This window comes from Cricetulus griseus, chromosome 2 (genome assembly GCF_003668045.3).
Source record: "Cricetulus griseus strain 17A/GY chromosome 2, alternate assembly CriGri-PICRH-1.0, whole genome shotgun sequence".
Taxonomy (NCBI): Eukaryota; Metazoa; Chordata; class Mammalia; order Rodentia; family Cricetidae; genus Cricetulus; species Cricetulus griseus.
This window is the reverse complement of record NC_048595.1, coordinates 9,482,298-9,492,167: the sequence shown is the minus strand read 5'-3', so window position 1 is coordinate 9,492,167 and position 9,870 is coordinate 9,482,298. Positions and strand designations below refer to the sequence as shown.

Below are 9,870 nucleotides of genomic sequence, written 5' to 3'. Positions count from 1 at the left end.
AAATGAACACAATTTAAAATCAGCTGGAAAGTAAGTGTCCATGAGTGATTGTCCACATTACATTGGTCTGTGGACAAGTCAATGGGGGGTTGACTTAATTAAATTACTTGATGTGAGGAAGACCCAGGCCACTGTGGGCAGCACAATTCCCTAAGCCAGGGTCCTGAACTGTGTAAGAGCAGAGAAATGGAGATGAGCACAAACAAGCATGCAAGCAGTGGGGCATGCATGCATTAATTTTTCCCTCTGCTCTTGCCCCTGGGTATGATGTGAATGGCTGTTTGAAGTTTCTGCCTTGATTTCCCCACAATGATGGACTGTAACCTGGATTTCTCCCCTAAGTTGCTTTTCATGAGGGTATTTCATTATAGCCACAGAAATGAAACTAGAACACTCTCCAACTTGGTGATGGAGCAGAAGCTTCCAAACAAAGGGATCTTGTCTCCCAGGAGACAACAGGACAATGCCTGGAGATACTGTGAGTAACAGATGAGCAGGGTATTAGCATCTCAGAGACAGGTGCCAGAGATGTGCTAAGCATCTCTGTACTCACACTGGCCCCTGCAACACAGAAGTGTCTGGTCTAGCACATCAACACATTTGAGGTTAGAATAACCTGAGCCAGGGTCACTTGGATTGGAATGGTGGGTCTGCTCAATGCCAAGCATTCTAAATAAGAAACAAGTTACTGACAGTTCCTAAATCTTTCCTCAGGGGGTGGTTGAGTGCACCAAAACACATCATCAAATACAAAGCATTAGTATGGGTGTGTCATGCCTCACACTCAACAGATGGCAACGATAGAAATAGTAACCAACACATTTCTTCCGTGTTCTCAAACACATTCATGTCCCTTATGGACCCACAAGAATGCAACACTCTGGCCCCTGCTGTAAGGGGTTGGGAGCCTTGGATGGATCCTGGCCAGTGGGGTGTGAGTGGGGATGTGGGAGCCCCTGCCTGGCCATGGAGGGTCCACATGGTCCTCCAATGCCTGGCTGTAGAGTACCCCCAGAGTCCGTTGCACTCTTTCTCTCTGGAAAGGAAGGGCTCCTGATAGTGAGTTTTATCAGGTCACATCCCTGTGGCCAACTTGGAGGGGAGTAGTGTGGGGTGGGATGGGAAGGTCACTGCCAGGGGCATTTATGAAAGATGTCGTGGGAACAATGTATGAAGCTACAGAGATGCAAGGTTGCTTGTTCTGGCAGCCACCTGTCATGGTGGCTGTTTCAACAACAGCTGGCTTCAGTGGTACTAGATTCTAAATCCAGTTTAGCTATGTGCCACTCTGGCAGATTTCTTTCGGATTTTATCCCTTGTGTACATTTTGCCCTAGATTCTACCCAAAGCTAATGGTTGTGATAGCCTGTGAGAAGAGTTGATGTGGGGAAAGACCACAGTGTGTGTTTGTGTGTTGTGTATGTGTGTGTGTGTGTGTGTCTGTTTCTATCTCTCTGTCTGTTGTCTGTCATCCATCTGTTTCTATCTGTCTGTCTGTTTCTACCTCTCTGTCTGTCTGTCTGTGTCTGTCTGTCTGTCTCTCTCTCTCTCCCTCAGTTTATTCATCTATAAAATGAAGCCTGTTTTTTTTTTTTTTTTTTTTTTTTTCCTCTGTGGCAAGCCAGGGCCAAATCCTTTGCATATGTTAAGGTGTGAGAGTGAGTTCCCACATGTTCAGGTTTAACTCATTGGTACATAAATCAGGGCTCAGTCACCCTTGACACCGTTTCAGGGCTCTGCTCTTTCTAGTTCACTGGCATTGAGCCAAATATTGGTCTCTTGTGAACTCACCTGTGTTGGCCAGTCTTTTGTCAACTTGAAGCAAACTCGAGTCCTTTGGGAAGTGGGACTTTCAACTGAAAAAATGCCACTATTAAGAGTTGCCTGTAGGCAAGTCCGTAGTGCTTTATCCAGAGTAAGGATGGATGCTGGAGGGCCAAGTCCACTGTGGACTGTACCAACCCTGGGAAGGTGGCACTGAGCTGTATAAGAAAGCAAACCGAGGAAGTCAGGAGGAGCAGGCAAAAAAGCATAGTCCATGGCTTCTGCTTCAGTTCCTGCATTCATGTTCCTGCCTTGAGTTTCTGGACCAACTTCTCCCAGCGATGGAGTGTAACCTGAGAGTTGTAACCTGGAATAAACCTTTTCCTCCTCAAATTGTTTTTGGGCATAGGTTTTTAGGACAGCAATAGAAACCCCAACTAAGACATCCCCTTTGTGGAACAGCTAAGCATAACATCCCTGGCTCACTCTACAGACCACACACAACGTGGATCTCAGAGAAAAGCTTTAGTGGCCACTTTAGCATGGCGTGGCACAAGACTGGTAGTACCTACATATCTAACCCACCACTTAGAATTCCCTTCTTGTAAGGCTGGAGAGACAGCAGCATTCACAGAATGTCTGCATGCAAGCATGGGACCCTGAGTTTGGATTTCCAACACCCATGTGAAAAGCCAGGGACAGAAGTACACACCTGTTATCCTCAGCATTGGAGTGGCATAGCCAGGAGGACTCCTGAGACTTGCTGGTTTGCTAATCTGCCTGAAGAGGTGAAAGATCAGGTTCAACGAAAAACCCATCTCAAAAATAAGATGGAGATCTGTCAAGACAGGTCATGGGGTAAGAGAGTTTGACACCAAGCCTGATAACCTGAGTCTGATTTCTGAGACCCCACATTGTGGAAGGAGAGAACTGACTTCTACAAGTTGTCCTGTGATCAATCTCCACAGCCATGCTCTCTCTCTCTCTCTCTCTCTCTCTCTCTCTCTCTCTCTCTCACTCTCTCTCTCTCTCTCTCTCTCTCTCTCTCTCTCTCTCTCTCTCTCTCTCTCACACACACACACACACACACAATAGTAAGTAAAATTCAAGTAAAAAACCTTTATTCAAGTCCAGGACTTATTCAATCAGTGAATTACTCTGTGTGTGTGTGGGGGGGGGGCGGTCAGAAGTTAATTTTGTATACCTTCTTTATCACTTCTCCATCTTATGTTTTTCCTTTTTTGGAGATTTTTTTTGTGCATATGTACATGTTGTCTGTGTGTGTACCTTGTAGGTGTCAGCAGAGGAAGTCAGATTCCCAGGAGTTGGAGTTACAGGTAATTGTGAACTGCCATACATGGATGCTGAGAACCGAACTTGGGTCTTCGGCAACAATAGTACACACTCTTAACAACTGAGCCATCGCTCTAGCCACTTTTAAATTAGTGGCATGTGGAATCAGAGGACAGATTTTTGAGAGTCCATTCTCTATCGTGGTTTGTGGATTGGACGCAGGCTACTAGCCTCGTGCGGCAAGCCTCTGAGCCATTTCACGGACCCCCAGTAAGGGCTCTGACCCACAGGCCCTCTTGTCCCAGTGAACTCCAGCTGTTGGCTGCCTTCCTCTGATGGCTCTGCCAGGCCGGTCACCCTCCTCTTTGGAACCCGTGAGCAACACCGCGATTCCGCTACTGCATGTGTTCCATTGAGTCACCCCCACGTGTCTCTTGTGAAGAGCATCCTGAACCTGGCCTTCTGCCTGGTCGGGACTCTCCCAGAAGCTGTCTGTCTCGATAAAGATGAGCCAGACACAAACCAGACAAGAATCACAAAGGCTACCTGACCATTTCCTGCTGCAGGTCAGACCCTCGGGCAGGAGTCTTCACATGAAGGCGGGCACCATGCAAACACTGTGTCCATGAAGACAAGGTCTCATGAGGGTAGAGGCCATGCCCTGTCCCAGGCTCCTCAAGACCAGTTAGAAGAGAAGCCGCAACAGGTGCACAGCTCCCTTGTCTATCATTTCAAGAGATTCAAGTCTTGTGCCCACTTAATGGATAAGAAAACCGAGCCTTGAATAAAATTACGCAGCTTTCAGAAGGTTAGAGAAACTCCCCAGTACATGCCACAGGGGACTTCACAGAGAAGGGAGGCTCCTCTTGTGCCCCCTTTATTTTATGCAATGACAAAATTTCAGTTAAGAAAACAAATTCCCAGTGGCCATACAGGCTTAGCTGTCTGCCATCCAGCCCCAAGGATGAGCCTGAGTAATCAGGACACAAACTAAGCAGGAACTGCCTAGGTGTTGCTCAATAGGCAGCTGGTTGCAAATCTATGTTAGGCCAAAGCTGGTTTCACAACAACAGGGACGATTATCGTCTTATCTGTGCGGGCATGCTGATGTACTTATTTCCGAGGGGCTAGCGAGATGGCTCAGGGAATAAAGGTGCTTGCTGTGCAAGCCTGACATCCTGAGTTCGCCTATGGAACACATGCTGGAAGGAAAGAACCACTCCAGAAAGTCATCTTCTGACCTTCACGCCTGAGTCATGTGTGTGCACATGTATACACGCACACACACACACACATACTACCTATAAATGAAAATTCTGTGTGTTTGGTGTTGGGGTGTGTGTGTGTGGCACTGAGGACCAACTCTAAGAGTTGCTATGCAAGTATTCTACCACTGAGCCACACCCACAGACCCTAGAGTATATGTATTTATTTATTTATTTTTGGTTTTTGATACAGGGTCTTTCTTCATAACCTCGGCTGTTCTGGAACCCACTAGCAGATCAGTCTGGCCTTGAACTCACAGAGACCCACCTGCCTCTGCTTCTAGAGTGCTGGAATTAAAAGACAAAACAAAATCAATACCTCAAAAACCAACAAAAATCAATACCAGAAAAAGAAACAATAATAATAAAAGAATGGGAGCTGTAATCCCAGCACATGAAAAGTTGAGGCAAGAAAGCCGCAAGTTCAAGGCCATGCTGAGGTACATAGCAAAATCAAATCTCAAGAAACAAAAAGGCCTAGAAAAAGGTCAGTATGAAGTGTGGAGACTCACATTGGTGATGTTGTTGTTCTCTTTTTGGGGGAGGGGGTTCAAGGCAGAGTTTCTCTGGGGCTTTGGAGGCTGTTCTGGAACTAGCTCTTGTAGCCCAGGCTGGCCTCAAACTCGTGATCCTTCTGCCTCTGCCTCCTTCGGCAAATCGTACCAGCGTGGGCCACTGTAACTGGTGTTGTTCTTAATTGTTATTATTTTGAGACAAGGTCTCACAAGGGTAGTTCTGGCTGGCCTGTAACTCACTATGTGTTCCAGCCCAGGCTAGCTTCAAACTCGTGGCAATCAGCTTCCAACTGTTGTGATTACAGATACGGGCCACAATTCTTCACTCACTTTTTAATCTAGTTCAGATTCACAGCTTTACATTTTTTACCTAAATAAAATTCTCAAAATTGTATGAGCTCAAACCAAACCAAACCTAGAAGGACGTGTGTGTGTGTGTGTGTGTGTGTGTGTGTGTGTGTGTGTACAGATGCACACGTATTTACACAGGACATTGTAACCTACTCTGCCTTTTCCATACCAATGAATTTATTGATATAATTTTCAGTGTCTACAAAATAAGATACTCATTACATCATTCATACTTGCCACAACTGATTTAATCTATTATTGATTGACATCTACATTGTCTCTGATTTTTCCCCTCAATCTTTTGGTAGTAGTTATCCCAGTAGGAGAAAAAACAAACAAACAAACAAAGTAAGTAAGGATTGCTAAGTTTAAAAAAGAGAGGATACTTTCATATTTTTGGTACCTAAAAACATTATCTCCCTGAACAGCTGCCTCAACTTATACCTCAACCCAGACTAGACCAGAGTGATCATCCCTGTATTCTCACCACACTGAACAGAATCATTATTCTTGGATTTGTCTTTCAACTCACGATGTAGCTGAGGATGGCCTTGAACTCCTGATTTTCTTGCTCCACTACCCCAATTGATGGGACTGCAGCACCATGTTCAGTTCAGTCAGCTTGATCTAATTTTTTTCTCTTTGCTTTTCAAGCTATGAGCATGGGTTTTCTGCCTGCATGTCTGCCTGTGCACCGTGTACCTGCAGTGCTCACAAAGGCCAGAAGAGGGCGAGGATCTCAAGAACTGAAGTTACAGATGGGTGTTAGGCACCAAGTGAGTTGGGAATTGAGCCTGGGTCCTCTGCAAGAACAATGGCTCTTAATCCCCGAGGAGGACACTGGACGCTGTGGGCGACACGACAATCCTGTCTTTGGGGTGTCCATGTGCTTCTCCTCAGCTGCTGGCAGGGAAAACCGGTTTCCACTGCTAGATCATTTCAGTACTTTATAGAGAGGTTTCCGACAGAGTGAAAATCAAACTCAGAGAAAGGCTGGTGTGAGTGCTGTCAGGACCAAGATGGAGTCTTTTGTATCAACACTAATAAAATAAATAAAACCAGGAGACAATAGAGGAAGGCTTTGCACTCACCGTTGCAGATTACTGCCTTTTGAAATCCTGTTCCTCATTCTGGGTTGCCTTGCTGAGCCTTAATACAAGACGCGGTACTTAATCTCACTACAACTTGATATGCCATGTTTTGCTGCTATCCATGGAAGGCCTGTCCTTTTCTGAATAGAAATAAAAGAGGGTGCTCGCTTCGGCAGCACATATACTAAAACTGAAACGATACAGAGATTATCATGGTCCCTGCGCAAGGATGACACGCAAATTCATGAAGTGTTCCATATTTTTTAAAACAAGCTTGTTTCTAATTTAAATTAAAAAAGAATTGAAGAGGAGTAGATGGGGGTAGTGGAGGCAGAGGAGAGATGAGGGGAGGACTGAGAGGAGAGGGGGGAGGGGAAATAAACACTTTTAAATTTACTTTATTTACTTATAAGTAAATACATTCATTTTCTGGCTGTAAAATGAATGACTGAAAGAATCAATCAATCAATCAATCAATCAATCAATCAATCTCCCAGAACCTCAACCTTGCCCAAAGGCTACTACAAAAACAACAACAACAACAACAATACACACACACACACACACACACACACACACACACACACACACTGTGAAGATAACTGCCCAGTAACTATCTTTAAACTTTGAATTGATATCACTCTTAATATCATCAAATTGTTGCTTCAAAGTGTCTTTGGTAACCCTGCAGATTTGAGCTTTTACAAATGCCTCCCCGCCTCTCCAAATAATCTCTTGTGCTGTATTTCCCCTCTTCAGTGCTAGCCTTTTTGTTTTGTTTTGTTTTGTTTTTGTTTTTGTTTTTTTCGAGACAGGGTTTCTCTGTGGCTTTGGAGGCTGTCCTGGAACAAGCTCTTGTAGACCAGGCTGATCTCGAACTCACAGAGATCCACCTGCCTCTGCCTCCCAAGTGCTGGGATTAAAGGCGTGCCATCACCACCACCACCCGGCTTTCAGTGCTATTCTTAAATAAATAAAATCAGTATTCTTTGGAGAATGACTCTCTCTGTCTCTGTGTCTCTGTGTGCCTCTCATGCCAAAAGAAAAGAAGCAAGGAAAGAAGAAAAGAAGGAAGAAGGAAAAGTCTGGAACATTATTCTACTCTCCTCCTCTACTGTCCTGTATTTCTCCTTGTGCACAGAAAAGACAAGCCTTGAGCTCTGGCATATGGAACACACACTCATTTGACCATGATATTTGGCACCCTTGAGGCTCAGCCATGGCCTGTCCAGGGGTCTGTGGCCTGAGGTCAAGTGTTCCTGCCTCACAGACCCTTGTAGTGCATTTCAGTGCCCTTAAGTATCATGGAGCCACTCTGAATGTCTAGCCCCCCCACTATGCTTTGTGCTGCTGTGTTCATCAAGGATTCACAAATGCTATCACTACAGGCATGCTTAGCGGTTTCTGCTCAGACGGTCATAAAACACACCTGAGAGCATTAATCAGCAGAACCTTAGTCAGAGAGGCTGGAAGTGCAAAATCAAGGTGGTGGCTCCTTCTGTGAGGGACAGATCCCTCTTGGCTCAGAGACGGCTGTTCTCACCCCGTGTCTTCCACCCCTTCATTTCTCTGTTCGTCTTTGTGTCTAAATCCCCCTTTGGATAAGTAGGCTAGCCACAGTTGACAGGGGCTTGATGGAATTGCCTTGATAAGACCCCCCAGTTCAAATAATGTCTCCTTATAGGGTATTTGGGGTTAGGATTTTAGATACAGATTAGTGATCAGGGGACATGATTCAGCCCACAACAGTACCCTTTATCATTGATGTTAAATAGTTCTTCTCTTGTGATATAATACGTCTTGCTTTGCACTCTACATGTGCAAAGTCAGAAGGCAGGAAGCATTTAAGGTGAAGACTCCTTCAGTAAGGGCTCTCTCAAAGAGGGGATTCCAGACTCTCCCTGTCTCTTCTCTAACTGCTATGCAAAGGAGAAGCGGCTTCTCCCAGTGAGACCAGGAAGGAAAAATTCAAGCATGGGCAGGTGTCAGGGAGAACAGCCTGCCTGCTCCTCATGGCCACAGGTGGAAGTGGGCAGTGTCCAGAGCCACCTGGCAACTAGTTCCTGGTGTCAGCCAACAAGCCTAGGCATATACCTGAGTTATACATTCTCATCGTCCAAATCAGAAAGAAAGGGAATGTTACAGTCACAGGATCAGAGCTTGCCCGGGAAACAGATGGACACTCAGGTAGCATGCTCTGAGAAAAGCATCATAAGGAACTATGCAGACACACCATGGGCAGCGAGTGACTGCAGGGGTCCACCCAGTCCTGGAAGGGGATCCCAGAAGTATATGAAGAGAGGTTCTAGCTGGATCTCTGTGCAATACGGTAATGTCTAGTCCAAGATGCCGCTGGGCCATGCAGCCCGGCAATCCCACTGGACTGATAACCAAGTCCAACTTTCCTCATTACTCTGCCCTGCGGCTGCTGCACTCCTCACTGCCCAGATCTTTCAGGGTGATGCAGGATAAAGAGATGTACAAAGGTATCCAAGCAGTTTCCAAAGTCGCAGAGAAGGTAGGGGAAGGCAGAGGGCACGCACACCCTGGGGATGGAGGGACAGCATCCAGCACTGAGATGGTTTGATTAACACACAGTTCATGTGCATCTCAGTCAATAAGCTCATGTGGGGCTGAGTATTAGTTCCCTGTAGCTGCTGTAATAAATTATCACAAACTTAGCAGCTTAGTTCTTTTTCCCTCTGGAGCGGAAGGGATGGTACCTCCAGATGCTCATATGCAGATCCTTGTCTTTTCTAGCGTCAAGAGGCCATCTTTGTTCCTCACAGTGCGATCCCTTCCCTAATCACTCTGTTGCATGCTTTGGTCATTACTGCTGGCCTTCCCCTCTCCCTCCCGTAAGGACCCTTGTATCAGTCACTGGGAGAATCCAGGATAGCGCACTCACTTAATGTATGACTTTTTTCCCTCTGGTCCACTGCCGTCTTGGACTAGAGATTACCTGACCAGTGAAGGTGGTGAGGCCTTTAATAAAGGTGGTGAGGATGTTGATATGAACTAGCAGGAGGAAAGTGGGGGTCACAAGACCCTCCCTTGGTGTTGTAGCCACTGCTCCCTCATTCCTTTCTTTAGACACAAGTGATCTTGGGAAATATTAGAGCCTGTAAGAAACATGTTAACTGAAGACAGACATCCACGACAGCTTCCATGAGGTCACCATGACGGGCAAGGATGCTGTGAGATATAGCTATTTTGGGATCACTCATACTTTTATAGCAACTTCTCACACATGCTGTGTAAATAAGGCAAATAAACTCATTAAGCTGCCAATTTAACTTTGGTGGAATTATTTCATCTATCATTGGTGTCAGAGTTTGAGGGTTCAAGGAGAAAAGGGGGGTTGAAGAGAGAAGCATGTAGTTGAATTGTCCTTTGGGCAAGAGCTTTGCTGATGCTGACAGGCAGACAGGCAAGGTGCTGTGGGGGTCTGAAGTAGAGAGCTTCAGGAGAACTGGGTCTGGTTTTCTTTTAAAGTCCTTTGGCACGCGCTCGGCGGGGAGGGGTTAGGTTAGGGAGGGAAAGATGTGCCAGGAAGAAATGGGTCCAAGTTCAGTTGATATCACCAAATTA

General features: G+C 45.8%; 1 non-coding gene across 1 annotated transcript; it reads left to right on the top strand.

The window, feature by feature from the left end:
• Positions 1–6,439: 6,439 nt before the first annotated feature.
• On the top strand, positions 6,440–6,543 carry LOC113831519. Its single transcript, XR_003481861.1, has one exon. It is a non-coding gene; the product is annotated as a U6 spliceosomal RNA (small nuclear RNA).
• Positions 6,544–9,870: the final 3,327 nt, after the last annotated feature.